At 41.3% G+C, this 20425-nt stretch overlaps 1 pseudogene; it reads right to left on the bottom strand.

Moving 5' to 3' along the window:
- Positions 1-980: 980 nt before the first annotated feature.
- The window catches only part of LOC131515451 (uncharacterized), a 103375-nt pseudogene continuing 83930 nt past the window's right edge, over positions 981-20425 (bottom strand).

Below are 20425 nucleotides of genomic sequence, written 5' to 3'. Positions count from 1 at the left end.
AAGTAAGCTCTCTCCACTTCTTATTGTCAGCAGTAGTTAGTGAGCAGGGGGCTTGGTGGGCGGACCCCTAGTAGACCTGGAGCATTGGAAGCTGTCCCAAAGAAGGATGGGCCACCAGTCAATGTCTCAGGCCAGGAAAACTAGGGGTTAAGATCCCTGACAGGGACTCAGAAGAAAGGAAAGTCCAGCCAAAATGCACCCCAGACCCTTTTAGAGTAGACACGTCTAAGCTAGAAGTGTAAGGACACAAGTGATCCTCAGTGTTGTGTTTGGAAAAGAAAAAAAGATTTTCTTAGGTGAGGAACAACCAAAGGCAAGACAAAGCGCACTCATTTCTTTCCGGGGGAGGTTCATAAGAGGTTGGTCTGCGATCTCCGCAGCAGGGCCCTGACATTTTAAAATCTCACACCATGCTAGCCACAGGCACCCATGCCAACGAGACAAGCACGGCCTGTCTGACCCTGTCTGGGGCCAACACGTGGCTGGCGTCGGCCACCAAGGTGAAGAGTGAGCCAGGTGCGCGTGTATGTGCCTCTCCCATATTTGAACACCTGTTGCCAACGGCGGGGGCGGGGGGCAGGGAAAGGGCAGGATTAAGGTAAGCAGTACCCTTACCCCCCAAGGACAGATGGTCTGTGGTGGCGCGTCCCTTCTCTCTATTCCTAAAATACAAGTTAGGGATCCTAGGGCTCCGAAGAGAGCTGCCATGTGCATTTGGTTTGGAAACAATGCACGTGGACTTAAATTCTTGGGATTAGAATTCGGAGTCTCCCCTTGGATATTCCTGGTGGCCCCAGACCTCTCACGTTTCCTCCTCCCCCTTCCTCCTCGCCTCCTCATCCCTAGGGACAGTAAAGACTGCCGGACCGTTCGGACAGCTGCCCGGAGCACCGGGCGGGACGAGCAGGGCAAGATTAAAACCTCAAGGCGGCGGATACTAAGTCACTCAGAATAGAGTTTTCACGTGTCAGTGTTTCCATTCAGCCACTTTCAGGCTTCTGGGGAAAAGGGCAGGCGTGCGTGAGCGCGAGTCTACGCGGTCGTAAATAGTGTGTTACATGGCAGGGTGAGGGGGGAGATGTTAGGAAAGTTAGCAGATGCGGGCGGGAGGGGGTCTCTGCCCGCGGGTTGCCCATCCCCGCGCAGCCTTTGGGCCCCGCAGGGGCTGTCGCGGAAGGGGGCGGCGCTGAGAGGGGCGCCCCTGCGGGCCCCAGCAGGGCAGATGCTTTCCGAGGCTCCAGGCGCTGCGGCTCCCTCCAGCGCTCCTGCGCGCCGGGCCCTCGGGCCGCCCGCCGCACGGCTCCCCCGCGCGCTGACCGACGCACGCTCTCACTTGGCTGCTGCTTAGCGCGCACTCCGGGTCGCGGGTGAAAAGGCAGTCTCAGGGTGGGGGTGGACCTGAAAGTTAGCTCACTCGTTTTGGGGGGCTCGAACACGTCGCCTCGGATCCGTGCGCGGCCTGGGGCCCCGGGATTGCGGGGCGGGGAGGCGGGGCTGGGCTCCGAGGCCGCGGGTGGGGAGAGGCTGGGCGGGGGGGGGGGGGGGGGGGGCTCTCGGGAAAGTCTGGCGGCGTTTAGCTCCCGGCCAGCGCCAGCTCGCGCTCCCCGCCCACCTGCTGCTCACCGAGGGGGTCGGAAGGGAGGGCATCAGGATCCGGGGGTAACGTAGGTGAGGCGGGAGTGAGAACGGATGAAAGATGGTCCTTCCCGTTTCTCCCCCCACCCCCCCCCCCCAATACAGAAATTTCTGTCTTTTGGCAGAGAAACTTCTCTCCTGGCTGGTCTACAGAATTAGAACGTCGCAGCTGTTGTGGCGAGAACTTCGCAACCCCCCGCTACTTGGGCAGAGAGGAGCCTCTGTTCGCTTACCACAGCTCCCTCTTCCCATCTCCGCAGCGCTTTCGGTTTGCAATGTGTTTCTCCTTTACGCAGACCCCACCCCCCACCCCCCAGCGTGCCTTTGCTCGAAATGGTTACTCCTTTTAGAAATTGGAAAATCAATACTAGTTTAGCTTCTTCCGTGAGATGATGCACTGTCTAACCTTACTGGGAGGGAAACAGCCGAAGGCACAGCTCCAGCCCCTGGGGAATTTTACATAGAAATTTACAATGAACGATCCTCCTGAGGGCTGCTGAAGTGCGCTTTGGTTAGTAGCATTACTATAAGCCCAAGATACACCTCTTACGTACGTATTCACTGGTCGTGGTTGAGGTTTGGTTAAATGATTGATCAGAAGCTCTCACTGTGGGTGTTTATTCTTCCTGTTTTCTTAAACCACTTCTTGGATGGTTTCCTGTTAGTTTTCAGATGTCATTTGCAGTACAGACAGATTTCATATGCCTAGTGCAGATTGTCTTCAAAGTTCTAGTTTAAAGAGCATTATGTAAGCCTCTCTCTATTTACATAAGAGCTTTAACTCAGATGTCTCAGAAAACCATTTATTACCAACTGAAACCCATCCAGGGGAGCGGCATAACCGACCTGTATCTTTATGACACTCTCAAGAACAGCAGTAGTTCATTCTATTTGAAAAAAGAGAAAAGCAGATGTAACAAAGAATTGGAGTATTTTGCATTTTTATTCAGCTTGGTTTTATATCACTTAAGCATTATTCTTAAGCTCCAGGCAACGCCAGCTTTTATAGGATACACTTTTTCTCTATGTGGTCAGTATTTAGGCGACAGAGCTGGCCCCGTCTCCCTCAAGTTTAATCCTAAAACAAAGATCTTTTAGAAGTAGAATCAATTAAATACAAATTTTACTAAATTCTAAGTCACTAAAAGGATTCATGAATTCATGATCACTGTAAACAAAAACCAAGCCATAATAAAATATATAGAATGAAAAGGCTTATTTTTTTATTAACTATCTGGACCTTCATCACATTCCTTTTCCTGCAGATAATCACTGCCAGTGGTTCTTGCCTCCCTTTCTTTCCCCCTTCTCTTCCTCCCTCCTTTTTTTCCTTCAGTCTACTTACTAAACTTTGGGGAAGGTTTGTATTGTTATACATTGTTACAGTTACTTTTAGGAAGATGGAGCCTGAGATAGGAAACTTAGTAATAAGGGGTTCAAAATTGGGACAATATAGGAAAGGACAATATCTTGTCCCAAATCACATGGGATGCTAGCTTTGAGGTATTGCTCTGTGTTAACTGCATTAGCTGAAAAAAAAAAAAAAAGCCATTTAGACACTGGCACCTTCATATCCACAGAAAAGATCAACAAGGGTCCTTGGGATATGCATAACTATTAGAAGCAAGAAACACTTCAAGAGAGTTGTTAGAGTCTGAGGTTCTTCCTGGTGGCTCTCTTTTGTTTAGACAATCTTCTTTCTTCCTGCAGACCCAGGACAGATGCTCTTCTACAGCCATGTCTCAAATATGGAATTTGCCTTATTAAGAACTTGTCTTGTTAGGGCATTTTCTCATAGGACGCCCCTCCTAAGATGTAATTAAGATGTAATGAGTAGTTTTACCAAGAGGATTTGTGAATTAGGTTGTGTCTCAAGTGTCCCCTATCACCTGCCAGCCTTCTCCTCACTCTTCCCTATCACTCTGGGCACACAGTTGCAAGTCTGCCTTTTGTGATAGTTTAACACATTTAGACTCTTTTCTCTGAGGGACCCCTCACTATTGTCTTCCCTATCATCATTAATCTGATAAGGTAATCAATACTTAGGTGTTAAAAACTGATAAATGTGGGGCGCCTGGGTGGCTCAGTTGGTCGAGCACCTGACTTTGGCTCAGGTCATGATCTCAGGGTTCAAGTCATGATCTCGAGGTATGTGAGTTCAAGTCCCACACCTGAATCACTACTGTCAGTGCAGAACCCACTTCAGATCCTCTGTCCCTTTCCCTCCCCCGCTTGTGCATGCTCTCTCTCTCAAAAATAAATAAACATTTTTTAAAAAGCTGATAAATTCAAAGAGACATTTACTTTTTCCAAGCAGTTGGAGGGTCCATGTTATAGGCTCACAACAATGAATCTCAGTAGTGGAACTGGAATTTAAGACTGTGGTTGGCAGATGGGGAAGATATTTTAGGCAAGAGGAATTCACAGCATTCCTAAAATAAAGCCACATGGCCGTGAGTCATGTTCTTTGTCCTCTCTTTAAAGACCAGCTCTACCTCTGTGATGTACCCAGATATAATATTTCTACTGAAAGAACAGTGCCATTGTAGAATTCTTTAATAGTAATTGAGCAGTTTTGGAAACATTTTAATGGCATTGAGGTTGTATTGAAGAATTTGCTTCTAGTAACAGGTTCCATGAAACTGAAACCACTCTCTGGGGAGAATGACCCATGATTGGCCAATAAAAAGTATTTGTCCCCATAGTGATTGGTTCAGGAAGTGCACATGACCTGAGCAGACCAATCAGAGCCAATGAGCATTATCCTATAACTTTGGCCAGAGTGATGATAAAGGAGAGAAAAAAAAAAAATGTTCAGATGCCTTATACACTAAAATAAAAGCCTTGATTTTCTAGGTTCTTTGTTGTGGAGATAATGTGCTAGATAGAAACCAATTCAGAGAAAAGCAAAAGACAGAGTAACATAACATGGTGTAATTGAGCCCCTGGATTCAGCTATGTGTGATTTTTGTTTTGTTTTGTTTTGTTACATAAGCCAAGAAATTAGCCCTTACCTCCCCCCAAGTTAGTTTGATTTTTGGTCACTCGCAATTCAAAAAAAAAATTTTTTTTTTTGAGAGAGAGAGAGAGAGAGAAAAAGAGAGAATCCCAAGCAGGCTCCATTCTCAGTTCCCGCTGTGGAATTCATGACATGAGATCATGACCTGAGGCAAAATCAAGAGTTGGTGGCTCAACTGACTAGGCCCAAGTGCCACTGTCATTTGCAATTTAAACTCATGATTCTCATGCTCTTAAGGGCAAAAGGTTGAGTTAATCATAAATCTCAATAAATGGCATGTTATAATCATTGATTCATGCAAAGTCCTTTTCATAGATACCTTCTTTCCTTCCTTTTACCCTCCTTCCCTCCTTCCCTTCATTCTCCTTTATGTCTATATCTCACTTTGGTTCCTATCTCTGTCATAAGCCGCCATTCTAATATGTTGCATGTATTCTTGAAAATGCATACTTGGGGCTCCTGGGTGGCTCAGTCGGTTAAACGTCCGACTTCAGCTCAGGTCACGATCTCGCGGTCTGTGATGAGTTCCAGCCCCGGGTGGGGCTCTGGGCTGATGGCTCAGAGCCTGGAGCCTGCTTCCGATTCTGTGTCTCCCTCTCTCTCTGACCCTCCCCCGTTCATGCTCTGTCTCTCTCTGTCTCAAAAATAAATAAATGTTAAAAAAAAAAATTAAAAAAAAAAAGAAAATACATACTGATTTTCTGAAGGAATTATTTTTAATTTATGTAAATGACATCATGTTAATGATCGTGTTCTGTTTCCTGGTCTTTAACTCAGTACCCTGTATTTAATATTTATTTATTTATTTAACATTTATTCATTTTCGAGAGTGAGAAAGGCAGAGTGCAAGTGGGGAAGGGGCAGAGAGAGAGGGAGATACAGAATCTGAAGCAGGCTCCAGGCTCTGAGCTGTCAGCACAGAGCCGGACGTAGGGCTTGAACCCACCAACCCTGAGATCATGACATGAGCTGAAGTTGGACGCTTAACCAACTGAGTCACCCAGGCACCCCAATATTTTTTAATGTTGCTTATGTGTACATTAATTTGTTGCTTCCAACTGCTACACAGTTCTCCTTCATGTGTGTATTAGTCAAGTCCCAGCAGGCAAAGAACAAACCACACTAGGTATCTCAATAGAGAATTTAATAGAAGGAGTTGATTACACAGGTGTTGGAGAGCTGAAAATGAAAAAAGCAAAGACTAATGGAATATAGAGGTAATAATTGCACAAAAAGTGGGGCTGGGAGAACAAAAATAAAAGATTGAGGCTACTAAAGCTTTCAAGTCTGGAGAAGGAACCCCAGGGAACTGGGACTCAGACCTTTGAAGAGGGAGTGCTCCTCAGCTGGTACTAATACATGGAGGTAAAAGGAATAGTCTTGAAGAGTTGGGACTCAAACCTCAGGGGTATTGAGGGCAGAACTAACAAGGCTGCTTTTATAGGAGTGACAAAAAATGTTGGAGGTTGAAATACACTGCTGCTTCCAGGGTGAAGTATCTTTGGGTGACACTGACAGGTGTCAAATACTTGGCCAATTTTATGTTTTGCTTTTATTTTATACACTTATTATTTTAATTTTTCTTTTGCTTTTATACCAGTTGGTACTCACATATACAACTTCCTGTGAAAATTTTCTTTAACATGTTATGATAATCCTATCAAACATTTAATGGGTATGAACTTACCAAAGTAGATAAGTAAATAACAAGCAAACAAATAAACACACACACACACACACACACACACACTTTTAAACTATTTTGATGCTGAAGAAAGAATTTTGCAGGATAAATTCAGTAAACGTTTCATCCTCAAAGATGAGAGTCTCTGGCTTTGTCTTGTAGAGTTTAAGAATATTTCAGCCTTATTTAGGCCAGGGGAGCAAGCAAATCTCATCTAGTTCACACTGTGGGGGAGAATATAAGAGCAAGCATTTACTAAAATTGGAAGCAGGCATTACTGGCTACTCAAAACAGTTTCTAAGAAATGACCATCCAGTAAATAATGTGTTGTGTACATTAATGTTTGTGAGACTGTCCTCCCTGGATGATGGGCTCAGCTCTTCCTGCAGAGCCCAAAGCAGTCCAGATAAAAGCCAAAAAGGGTGCATTTGCCCATTTGTTTCCTAATTTTCTCTGGGTACTCAGTCAAGGCAAAATTGTCTGTTGTATACTGGCTATTTAGTACATAGTTCTATATTTATGGAATTATCACAGTACATATGAAAGTAGAACTCGTTTTTCTCTTTTTCCATTTGAGATACATGAGCAAATCTAATCTTTTCTTACGCTTTTTATCTACTTAAAAAATCTTTAATTTAATTGACCAAGGAAACTCTTTTTGCCTTATTTCATATTGTCTTTCTCAACCCACCATCGAACTCTTAATACACGCCCAAGGGTATAAAGCCAATAAGACACTGTGTTAGATGAAGATGGAAAGCAAATATAATGGCATTTCTCATACTATGAGCTCACAGACTAGTGGCGGAAGATGGATAGGTCAATATTATAATGTGGTATGTGACATCTTTCACTCATTTACTTACTAGGTTTACTTATTCTATTCGACATTTGCCCCGTACACCAGGTACTGTGTAGTGGTTCTCACTCTTGGTTCACGTTAGGTGAACCCATTTGAGAAATCTAAGAAAGACATGTTGGTCTACCCTCAGGGATAATCATTTAAATGGTTAAGCTTGGGTCCTAGGGTTTTGGAAACTGCCCAGGTGATTCTTATGTGCAGCCAAGGTTGAGGACCCCTGTTCCAAAGACATTCTCCTACCCCCTAGGAAACTCATAATTTCATGGCAGAAACAGACAAGTAACCAGACAATTGTAATCCAGTGTGAAGGACCTTATGACAGATGAGTATGGAGAGCTATGGCCCTTCTTCCTCCCATTTTTACAGATGAAGAATTTAAGAGTCTTACATGTTAATAGATTTGTCCAGTATCATGGATCAATAGATCCAGGATATAAATTTAGATCAGTCAAATTTGACTGATCTAAACCATTCCACTAACTCCCAATAGAAGGAAACTATACTTCCCCATAAAAGGAAAAGGTAAGAACCAGGACTATTTATTTTCATTATTTTACAAAGGAATTCATAGTGTTTTTGTATGTTCTTTTTTTTATTAAAATTTTTTTTAACATTTATTCTTTTTTTTTTTTTTTTTGAGTGAGAGAGACAGAGCGTGAGTGGGGGAGGGCCAGAGAGAGGAAGACACAGAATCCGAAGCAGCCTCCAGGCTCTGAGCTGTCAGCACAGAGTCTGACGCCGGGCTCAAATCACAGACTGCAAGATCATGACCTGAGCTGAAGTCAGACGCTCAACCGACTGAGCTACCCAGGCGCTCCCGTTTTTGTATGTCCTAATATGGATATAGTATTCGTATGAGTTTCAAAAGGTTTGCAAGTGAAAAACTATAGCAGCAGTAAAACAATACTCAGGTGATTCCATGTTCTCAAAATATTTTCTGAACTGGATATCCGTAAAGAAATCCTGCAAAGGCAATATTTTTACATCATGATTTCTATGTGCCTTGGAATATCCACCTAAAACAATTGGACAATGTTTATTTACTTATCATTCTCATGAGAGCATGATAATAACAAATACAATTCTGAAATTCAGGGTGGAGTCCTCTTGGATAATCTGACCCATGATGATTAAATCTTGAAATATACAACATGATGTAATTTGGACATCCCCTACGCCTTCTCAAAAGTGTCATTCTAGTTAGACATTTTTGCTTTCCTAGAGACTTCACAGCATCTTCTATTTTTTTATGCAGGAAACTGTAAAAATCTGAATGCAAAGTTTCTGTTTAAATTATTCTATTTTAGGTTTTTATTTTTTATAGTTTTTCTTTAGGAAAACTTTTGCCTGTGGAAAAACATCTCAGCTCATCATAAAAAGGGTATACGCAGGCAAAAAGCAACATAACTTTTCTACATTTTCTACTGATGTTTTATACATCAGTGAGGTTGTGCGTGACATGTCCAAATTGAAAAGAAAAAAACTGAACCAGCATCTCTGCGATGTCCATCTGGAGGTTTCCTGAGTAAGGAGTATTAGCCAAACTCTAGAAGAAACCCCTAGCCCTTGCCAATACAGCGCTGGAGCTGGAGCTAACAAAAAATGTGAAACAAAGCAGAACTTTACAGTTTTAACTACACTGCAGCAGTGACCCAGTGAGAACAAGTCACTGGGAGATAGTCAGCTTCTGAAGTTTGTTTATTTATTTATTCATTTATTTATTTATTTAGAAAGGTGGGGGGAAGAGAGAGAGAGAGAAACAGAGAGAGAGTGCCAGCAGGGGGAGGAGTAGAGGAGGGGCGGAGAACATCCCAAGCAGGCTCCTCACTGTCAGCACAGAGTCCGATGCAAAGCTTGATCTCACGAACCATGAGATCATGATCTGAGTGGAAGTCAAGAGGTGGACGATTCGCTGACTGAGCCACGTAGGCTCCCTGAGAATGAACTTCTAAAAGTAAACTTTGAAAAGAAAAAAAGCCCAGTGATGCAAATACTTTATGAGGCAATAAACAGTTAAGTGTCATGAGATATTTGAATATTTTTTTAATGTTTATTGATTTTTGGGAGACAGAGAGACAGAGTGGGGAGGGGCAGAGAGAGAGAGGGAGACACAGAATCTGAAGCAGGCTCCAGGCTCTGAGCCTGTCAGCACAGAGCCCGACGTGGGGTTCAAACCCACGAAGCACAGAGTCATGACCTGGGCTGAAGTCAGACCTTCAACCAACTGAGCCAGGTGCCCCTAGTGTCATGAGATATTTGATAGTTATATTATAATGGTTTTGATTCAGAGATTTCAGAATATCTGAAACAGACATATCACAATTATTCAAATTATGAGTATCTATAGGGGCTCTTTTAAATGTCACATAGCCCTTTCATTTTTATCTGTGAAATTGTGTAGAAACTCTATTGAGCTGATTGTATAAAAAGGTCCTACAAAGTTCAAGATAAATTTTCTCCCCTAGGTCTCATCTTATAATAATAATAAGCAATGATTACTATTTTTGGTCATTGTGTATGATAAAAACCACTTATTTCCTTTCATGGGTTGATAGATGTAAACCAACTTCTTTCTGGGCCACATTGAGGAAGCAGATGTTTGTATTTATTTGGTACCTTAAAGAGACTGGGATCTACCTGAAATTTAACATGGATACCTCAGCATGAGATGCCCCACAATAGGCATTTGATTCCCAGGAAGCAATTTATGGCGGTTGGAAAGGGCTATATTCCAGGATGCAAAGTTGTACATGTGATATATAGCTTGCCTTACATACAGATTGTGTGTGTAACTGCGCTGTTGTAATGTTGCTACTGAGCACAGTCCCCATATGAGGAAGGATGCAAGTGATGATTCCTAACCCCAAACCTAACTGTCTTAACCCAATTGTCCTACATACCAAGAAATCTCAAGAAAGCATAGCTCCAGTGCTGTTCGCTCATTGGCTCCTTGATTAATCAAGAACCAATGTCTTTCTATTTTTTTCTCCTCAGTTATCTCTCCTTTATCCTCCACTAGCTTCCCTCAAGGTTACAAAGTTGTTGCTGCAGGTCTAGACATCAGGTGCAGGTACCACGATGTTGGATAGTGGAAGGATCTTTGATTTCTTTGATACCAGTGTCTCTTTAGTGAGAGGCAGTTAAATTTTCCTGAGGCCTCCAGTAGTCTATGACCATAGACTGGAACTAAGTGATATGCACACGCTTTCACCAGCTGCTAGCCAAGGAAACAGGATCATCCCAACAGGATTCCTAATCATGGCTTACCCTGAGTCTTATGAGGAGAATGGACACTTAAATTGGAGCCACTTGGTAAAGAAGAAGGTGGAATGACTCTTAGCTGGGCAAAACTAGGTGACTCTCTGGGGAGAATAAAGAGCGTGATAGAGGAGAATGAGAGAAAAAAATAGTTTAAGGAAATAAAAGCTCAGAGATGATTCTTCATAGGAACAGATCGGTTTACAGCTATTGGAAGCAGGTGGCAACAGGGTAGAAGGATTATAATTTTAGCCACCTTAAGTGGTCCTCTATGCACACTAAGTCAGCAATGTGGGTAAAACAGAACGGAGAATTGGAAGCTTCTGGTATTGGTTACTGAATTAATGTCATTTTTTTTGGTTGATTAAGCCAATTAAGGTGATTTTACAATAAAACTTTGCAGGAAGAGGCTGCAGTTAAGTGACTTGCTCAGACTCACATGATAAATTTGACTATTCCCTCCACTTATGCAACTTGGAAACAGATGTGGAAATAGTCTAGGGTGAATGCCCAATTCCCATTCGTTCATTCATTCATTCATTCATCCATTCATTCCCTCACTCATTCATTTCTTTCAAATATTTATTGAGCACCTATGTGCCAAGTACTTTTTAGGTTCTGGAATTGATATTGAAATAAGTATAGAATGTCTGTCATGGAGCTTACATTCTTGAGGGAAGAGAAAAATAATAAATAGATAACAGATGGTGATAGGCTCTATGGAGAAAAATAAAGCACTACAGACAAGGGTGAGGCAAGTTTGGTATTTTATATGGTGTATTGAGAAAAAACCTTATTAAAAGGGTTTTTGATCTGAGAACTCAAGGAAGGAGTGGCCTTGTGGTTATCTAGGGGAGGAATGTTCCAGACAGAAGGAAAGAAATTACAAAGGTCCTGAAGTAGGAGCTGGCTTGAAGGCCAAAAAGGTCAGAGTGGCTGGAGCAGCGAAAGAAGATGGGAAGTAATGGGGGATGAATTTAGAGAAGTAAAAAATACTGCAGGCTCTTGGTTTTCACAGCATGAACCCCAGACCGACAGCCTCAGCATCTCCTGGAAACTTGTTACAAATGCTAATTAATGGGCCCTACCCAGGGTTCCTAAATCTGAAGCTCTGGGGAGGTGGGATCTAGCAATTGGCGCTTTAACAAGACCCCAGGTGATTCTTTTTTTTTTTTTTAATGGGTTTTAAAAAGTACTTATTATTTATTTATATTTTTTTAGAGAGAGAGAAAGAGAAAGCATGAGTAGGGGAGAGGGGCAGGGGAAGAAGATATCAAGCAGGCTCCACACTCAGTTTGCCAGGGTCAGTGGGCGGGGGCGGGGGTGTGTGTGACAGATGGAAAGGGGCAGGGAGCTCCATGTGGGGCTCAACCCCCCAATCCTGGGATCATGACCTGAGCCGAAATCAAGAGTTGGATGCTCCACTGACTGAGCCACCCAGACACCCAAGACTCCAGGTGATTCTGATTCTGTTGCAGGTAAACTTTTACAAGTAGTGTTAGAGGTTAGTGTAAGAACTTTGGATGTTAATATTTAAACAAAATGTCACCTTTTACACAGAAACAGGATCTGATCCCACCTTTAAACATTTACTTTGCTCCCCTTACATTGGTCTGAGCCTGATCAAATGCTGTCTTTATTCAAAATTTTGACATTTTGTTCATCATGAAGTTTTTTGCATTTATTTTCATTGAAAAATATTACATTGAAACATTATTTATGTCAGTTACTGAGTTTTTGGCACCTCCTCAAAATTTGCACCCCAATGAATATCTCTCCCAACTTGTTCCACTGTCTGGATAAAATAAAGACAGAGGATTGGAACAGTCAGTGGTGACTCCAACAATAGATGTCTCAGTGATGCTGGTTGGATAAAATTAAACTGGGCAGGTTCAAGAGGGAATGGGCAGGGAGGAACTGACAGACAGTGAGTTTAGACCATTCTTTCAAGGAGTTTTGCTATCAAAGAGGAGCAGAGAAACGGTTATTAGCCACAGGGCATGTGGGGTCAAATGTGGGTTTTATTTTATATGAAGAATATTGCAGCACAGCTGATGCAGAGAGAATGTTGAGAAATTGGGGGGTTGGTAATACAGAAGATGGAACGTGTGTCATAGAGGAGAACAGAAGCTGGACACCTGTGAATGCAAATGTGTTAATGAGAGGGTCCAAGGCTTGGAGTGAGGGCAGGGATGTAGTTTTGGTTTTCCTAGAAGCAACTCAAACCGCCTGTTAAGAAGACAAATGCAATACGTTCCTGTAACTAACCCTTGTAACTATTGTATATGTAACGTGTGTAACGGAATGGGCAAACATTCTTAACGAGTGCTTCATCACGCATACAGCAGTGTGATCGACATGGATCATTCTTGTAATGTCCTTTGACAAAGGGCCAGGTTGTATCATGAAGAGAAGTTGCCCGAGTATGTAACCTTTTGATGTTTAATAAGATGTAGGTCTAGAACTTAGACTTTCAGAGGAGCAGACAGATGAGCATTCTTACATTTACTTTCTGTCCATTGGGTTTTTGGTTGGAACTGGATGTCAAACATTTCAAGGTGATTCTTTCAAGTGTGGTGTACATCAGTTATGCCCACTGTGGAATAAGAACAGAGGGCATCTTTTTGGGAACCAAGTGGTGATATCAACACATTTATTAAGAAAGTTAGGGGGGCGCCTGGGTGGCGCAGTCGGTTAAGCGTCCGACTTCAGCCAGGTCACGATCTCGCGGTCCGTGAGTTCGAGCCCCGCGTCAGGCTCTGGGCTGATGGCTCAGAGCCTGGAGCCTGTTTCCGATTCTGTGTCTCCCTCTCTCTCTGCCCCTCCCCCGTTCATGCTCTGTCTCTCTCTGTCCCAAAAATAAATAAAAAAAACGTTGAAAAAAAAAATTAAAAAAAAAAAAAAAAGAAAGTTAGGGAGCCTGCTTTTGTGTTCTGGCCCTGACATGAGGCCTCTGAATCTTCACCTGGGGGGTCATGGACAGAACAAGGGCTTTCCCCAGAAAGCGATTGAAACAATGTTTGGTTAAGACTAGGGAGCATGGCAGAGAAAATTTTAATTTTAATTTTTTCTTAACAGAGGGTGTTACCACACATCCATACCCATATAAAAACGATAGGTTGCTACAGTATGCATTTACTAGCCCGGCACCCTGATGGGACTCCCAGGGGGTGTGGAATACACTCCTTAGATGACAGCATGAATTGGACTCTTGTATGGAATTATTTGTCATTGATGTTTTATTTTATTTTTTATTTTTTAAAATGTTTTTGTTTATATTGAGAGAGAGGGAGTAGGCATGATCAGGGGACGGGCAGAGAGAGAGGAAGACACAGAATCTAAAGCAGGCTCCAGGCTCTGAGCTGTCAGCACAGAGCCTGATGTGGGGCTCAAACTCATGAACCGTGAGATCATGACCTGAGCCAAAGTCGTACACTTAACTGACTGAGCCACATAGGTACCCCTCTTATTGATATTTTAAAGGTTGGAGATATCAGCCTGGAATTGTAATTTTCATTTAAATTTTGTTGTTGTTTTTTAGTGTTTTTTTTTTTCCTCCCGAAACTAAGATGGTTCCTAGGATCATTTGGCACTTAAAAAAAAAAAAAAAAAAAACAGTCAAATAAGCAAATACCACAATTAAAATATAGCCAAGCTAAATATTGTGTGTCGTACAAACTCAACAATTGTGCACTGACTAAATTTTGCAAATTTTGGTTTGTGAGGTTAGTGACAAGTACATCCAGGCATAGCATGTGTCTCAAATGTCCTTTTTTCTCCCTTTTTTCTGTCACCAGTGAAGAAACTCTGTAATGGGGGTGTGCTGAGGAAGTGCAGCCAGAGTATCTGAGTATCAGCCCGCCCAGAAGAGCTGGGACATATCAAAGAGGGTGGAAGGAAGGAGCAAAGTCTTCGGGCTATGCTGGATGACAAGGGAGTGACAGCGTGCTGAGGGACCCAGAGAAGAGTCATAGGGTTAAACTCATGCAGACACCAAAGTTTCACTGGGGGAGGATCACCAGCTGCTATCCTGGGGTTAAAGTGCCAGGATTTTTATGAAACCGCTAAGAAGTCCTATATTTAAGGCGGGAACTGTTCAAGTCTCTGGTCTCTTGGAGATGACTCATCTGAAAGTCATTTTATACTTTTGAAATTTGTCAATGATATAATGGGAGCAAAGTTTTTCCTGTAAAGAAGACATAGGCTGTTTGTTCCCTGCAAAGGAAGTGAAAAATGAGGAAACCATCTGGCATTTACTCAAAATATCTAGATAATTGAGACCAAAGTATCTTTTAGCTTAATTTTATATCAATGAACATCCTTCATGCCCCCTTCCACATTCGCTGTATAGAAGGTATCTTAAGGAAAGAGCCTGGACTTTTCTAAGTAGAGTTTTGAGATACAATGGTTATTAATACTATTGGATTGTGCTCTCCATTATCCTTAGCAATTCTGCTATTCTTGAATTTAATATATGTGTGTGTATGTATGTATATATATGTTAATTAAACAGATGTTTTTAAGAATTTTTATAGATTGAAAAACTCCTACCTTTATTGAGAATTTCATAGCATTGATCAGATATTTCTCACAGGGGATGTTATCTTGCTGTTATCTCTCAAAATTGCATTTCAAAGCTGGTTGATAGACTAAGTGAGAGGAAGTTAATGTCCTTTCTGTACAACACAGGTGTAGGATGCATTTCTGCTTAGAAACATTATTATTTATTGCCAAGGTCAATAAACTTAGTTTTGCATTTCGAATTCGGAATTGTATGTTTTGTACCATATATTCAAGTTCTGTTATAAAAACTCACATTTCTGGGGAAGACAGAGCCATATTTAAAAGACATTTAATAGTTGTTTCCTCACTCTCTACCTAAGTGTATAAAGTATTGTTTTATTATTCTTAAGTGTGATTATGTGATAATATCTTGCCATGTCAAGGATGAGCACCACTTTTCATTCCTTATTTTAATCTGGGTATAGATCATTTTCTGTTGTCATGGGAATAAATGTACAAGACTTGGGAAACATTGTAACTCCCTAAAGAAAAAGAAAATCTTTATCACTTAGGAAACCTAGTATTAACACCCAAACTTGCAGCTACTATGTCAAACTGGTGTTAGTATATTCAGCTGGATTAATTAAGTCTCCCAACTGGTCAGTATTTGAAAGTTGCTGTCAATTTTCATTTGCATCAGAAATTTTCCTAAATTTCATCACCCTAAATGATATACAAAGATTGTATTATATGTCATGTCCTTTAAAGTTGAGAAATTGAATGGTCCAATTAGGTCCTAGGCTTAAAGGGAGCACATTGATGCAGGGTCCTAAAAATATAGAATTTTGTGGTTTTACTGAGAAATAATATATAACAGGAAGTTATATGACAGAAACTTGGTTTTGTCCTTAGTATTCTGTATTTTAAAAATATATTCCTACACTTCAGGTTTTTTCTTCTTCCTCTCCCCTCCTTCCTCCTCTTCCTCTTCCCTTTCCTCCTCCATATCCTTTAACTTAGGGTTCGACTCCATTTTCAACAAAAATTGCAAACGTCCATTGGGGACCACTGTGGTTAACTAGCCAAACAGGAGATGAGCAGCAGCTTTTCTTAGCTGAAGAATCAACATGATTCCTAATTCACATTTCCCCCCTTTTCCCTAGGCCATTCCTTAACTAACCATCAATTGAAGATAACTCTGGTTGATCATTTTTGGATGGAATTTGCCTATTTTTTCCCCTGTATTAAAAAAAAAAAAACCTTCTAATTTAGAAGGAGCTGGCTTACCTTCTTACCCTAAGGAACTACAAATCTGGAAAACATATATGAGATAATGCTTTTTAAGACATGATATTAGACAATGAAGAACAGTGATTCCTGACAGGTTGGAAAACTAAATGGGGAGCCCTATGATTACCCCAGTTTACTGTCTGTAGAGAGTTTCAAGGCTACAACACAGGGAGGAGGGAACCCAAGTAGACTGTGGTAGTCTATCTGAATTCTATACCCAGTGAAAGTATTTATTTTTAAATAAAAGTTAAAAAAAAACTGTCTGGGGGTGCCTGGATGGCTCAGTTGGTGGAGCATGCAACTTTTGATCTCAGGGTCGTGAGTGGGTCAAGCCCCATGTTGGGTGTAGAGTTTACTTAAAAATAAAATAAAATAATATAGATTTAAAAAGTAAAAAAATAAAAAAAAACTTGTGCATTTTATGGAGATATATTTGACATATAACGTGTTAGTTTAAGGTGTACAATGTGTCGATTTGATATACTTACATATTATAAAATAATTACAACCACAGCATTAACAACTCCACCATGAGAATATTTTCTAAAAACAACGGTGAAATAAGGACTTTTTCAGACACACAAAAGCTGTAAGAATTTATCACTAGCAGAAGAGTACTAAAGGAACTGTTCGTGGAAGTCCTTTAGGCAGGAGAAAAGCGATACCAGATGGAAATCTGAACCTATAGGAAGGAAAGAAGACACTGGATTAGTAACTATGTGAATAAATGTAAGATATTTAAATCTCTTGGAAAGATGATTGTTTAAAGAAAAAATAATAATGTATTTTGGGGTTTACAGTAGAAGTAGAAGTAAAATGTATGAGAAAAATAGAACAAAGGTCAGGAAGAGAGAAATGAGACATTATTGTAAGATCCTTATGTACTGTACCTAGAGTGGTATAATGTCATTTGAAGGTAGACTACGATAAGATATAGTATAAATCCTAAAGCAACCACGAAAATAACATGGCAAAGAAATTTATCTACTAAACCAACAAAAGAAATAAGACAACATCATGAAAAAAGCTCAATGAATTTCAAGGAAATCAGGAAAGGGGGAACCAAGAACAGGTGAGACATGTAAATATGATGTGGTAGACAAAACCAAATTTTATTACTAATCACATTGAATATAAATGGTCTCAATATCCCCATTGAAAAGAAGAGATTGTCAGATTGAATAAAAAAGCCAGACTCAAATATACACTGTTTACAAGAGATATGTTTTAAGTATAAGGACAAAAATAGAATAGGTTACAAGTAGAAGGAGGGGGAAAGATACACTGTGCTAATCAAACAAAAGCTAGAGTGGCTATGTTAATATCAGACAAGAGAGACAAATGACATTTAAGACAGGTTTTACAAATTATTCATTGCTTTATCTGAGTCTGAAATACAAATATTACAAAACTTTGTTCTGATCTCATTCAGTAATGTGATTCTTCAACCACAGTTTTTAAAAATTGTATATGCATGCTCCTCCATGCATATCTTTCTTTTAAAATGTTTTTTCAAGGCTGGAGAGAGAGAGAGAAAGCAAGTTTGTATTGAAACATTGAAACAAGCACACAAATAAAGAATGGATTCTTAGCTCTACAGCTGATTTTGGGTCAGAAGAAGGGACAGAGGAAGCTTTCTTTCTTTTCTCATGAGGACCCTTCCTATTTTTTTTTTTTTCCTGTTTGCAATTGTTTTACCAATGCCTTAAGGTTTCCCCCAAACATGCTCAGGCACTCCCATTTGTCCCACTTGACAGTAAGTTCACCTTTTCGGTTGCTTAGGCTAAGAGCCTTGGAATCATCCTTGAAACTTCTCTTAGCGGTTAGCCTATTTACTTTACCTTCAAAATACACCTGGAATCTGATACCTTATCATCTTCCTTGCTATTACCTGGTGGGAGACACTATCTTCTCTTCCCTGAGTCACTGTGATGGCCTTTTATATGGATTCCCTTCTCAGTGATATGCTTTATCCATTTAAAGTCAAATCATGTCCTCTTTCCTTCAACAACCACCACACTCCACCTTCACTAGCATTCCCTCTTCTCTCAGTGTAAAATGTGAAATCCTTACAATGGCCCTTAAGGTCCAGAATGATCTGGCCCTAGTACTTCTCTGCCTCCCCTCTTCTGCTCTTTCCCTTCCCTCACTGACTCTGCTCCAAACCACCCCCTTCCGCTGTTTTCCTCCATCACGGTGCACATTCCCTCTTTAAGGCTTGAATTGACTGCTCTCCTGGGGACACTTTCTCCTCAGATATCCTTACGGAGAACTCCTTCACCTCTTTCAGATCCTTGTTCAAATGTTAGCCTCTCTAGGAGCTCTGCCCTGACTGCCTTATTGAGGTCATAAGCATCCTGGCTTCAAGGTCCCTTTCCACTCCCTAACTGCCTACTCTGCTCTAATTGTATTTCTTACATTTTGATCTACTATATAATCTGCTTATTTATTATGTTTATTCTTTTTTTTTTTTTTAAATTTTTTTTTTCAACGTTTTTTATTTATTTTTGGGACAGAGAGAGACAGAGCATGAACGGGGGAGGGGCAGAGAGAGAGGGAGGCACAGAAGCGGAAACAGGCTCCAGGCTCTGAGCCATCAGCCCAGAGCCTGACGCGGGGCTCGAACTCACGGACCGCGAGATCGTGACCTGGCTGAAGTCGGACGCTTAACCGACTGCGCCACCCAGGCGCCCCTTATTATGTTTATTCTTATTGTTGGTCCGTCTACATGAGCATAGAATCTCTTGGGGCGCCTGGGTGGCGCAGTCGGTTGAGCGTCCGACTTCAGCCAGGTCACGATCTCGCGGTCCGTGAGTTCGAGCCCCGCGTCAGGCTCTGGGCCGATGGCTCGGAGCCTGGAGCCTGTTTCCGATTCTGTGTCTCCCTCTCTCTCTGCCCCTCCCCCGTTCATGCTCTGTCTCTCTCTGTCCCAAAAATAAATTAAAAAAAAAAAAAAAAAAAAAAAAAAAAAAAAGAATCTCCATGAGGACTGGGATTTTTGTCTGCTTTTTTCATTGGTGTATCCCAGTGGCCTTAGAACAGTGCCTATTACGAAGTAAGAGTTTAATATTTATTAATGATTGAATGGCCATTTGCAGAAAAGGGTGAAGAATCTTGTCAGAAAATAACAGTGTATTTCATCTTTTCCACCAAAATGTCTACTACAGAGCCACATGTCTCTCAATTTATATTACTGGTTGGAAAACATTTAAAGGTGACACTTTTGACAGATGAGAGGATGACTAAAGATTTTGGCCACCTCTGCAATTTTTAAATTTTTGTTACATTTATGTGTTATAAAGAACTGATTGTTCCTATTTGGATGTAATTCTTATATAACTCAGTCAAATGATTAACGTGTTATTAGTTGTCAGACCTGAGGGGGTAGAATTTTACCTGTTTAGTTATTGTCAATTGTCAATCATGGAGGAAGGAAATGTACCTCTCAGAATGGAAAGTTTCCCTGGTCTCGTGGGTTCCTGAGAATCACTCTTAGGCTTTAGCAGAAGGTTTCAATGTTTCTATAGGATCTGTATGGTAAGTCTAGGCATAGTACCCTTTACATGGAGAAAGATTTGAAGCGAGAATATAGGGAGTCAAAGCTTTGTTGTACCTGACTATGGGGCTACTGGACACACACACACACACACTCTCTCTCTCTCTCTCTCTACGCTCCCCAGCCCCACTGTACTCCCTACTCAGAACAGCTGTAGAGCAGGACCAGTGCAGTTGAAGATCAAGTCAACCAAGTTAGGAGGTGACCACCTCCTTTCAAGGTAAATCCTTTCAGGGTTTGACTTTGTTTAAATGTCTGGTTGACATTTGCAGTTTGCATTTGCTTTGCATTTGGCTAGTAGTCTGTACAAGGTGCTATGTTTAAAGTAGCCAAAAATTATATCTGCGATACCTTGCTATTCTCTGAAATTGCAGCCCCCTGTTTGACATGGTTGTTATATCATCCGTTGAGCTAATTGAGGACACATATCTTATTTCTTCCGTCGTCTTCCACTGCACTGGTATTACTTGCAAATGACCTAGGCTGTGACAGTGGCAGCCATAACATCAGGAACGACTCGCTCAACTTCTATTTATTGATCATCTGCTACATGGCAGGAAATACATTAGATATTTTACAGCCTTGTAAATGTATATTGTTATTATGCTGTCTTTCATT

Source organism: Neofelis nebulosa, chromosome 6 (genome assembly GCF_028018385.1).
Source record: "Neofelis nebulosa isolate mNeoNeb1 chromosome 6, mNeoNeb1.pri, whole genome shotgun sequence".
NCBI lineage: Eukaryota > Metazoa > Chordata > Mammalia > Carnivora > Felidae > Neofelis > Neofelis nebulosa.
Note: the sequence above shows the minus strand (reverse complement) of the source record. Positions and strands in the feature narration are given on the sequence as shown.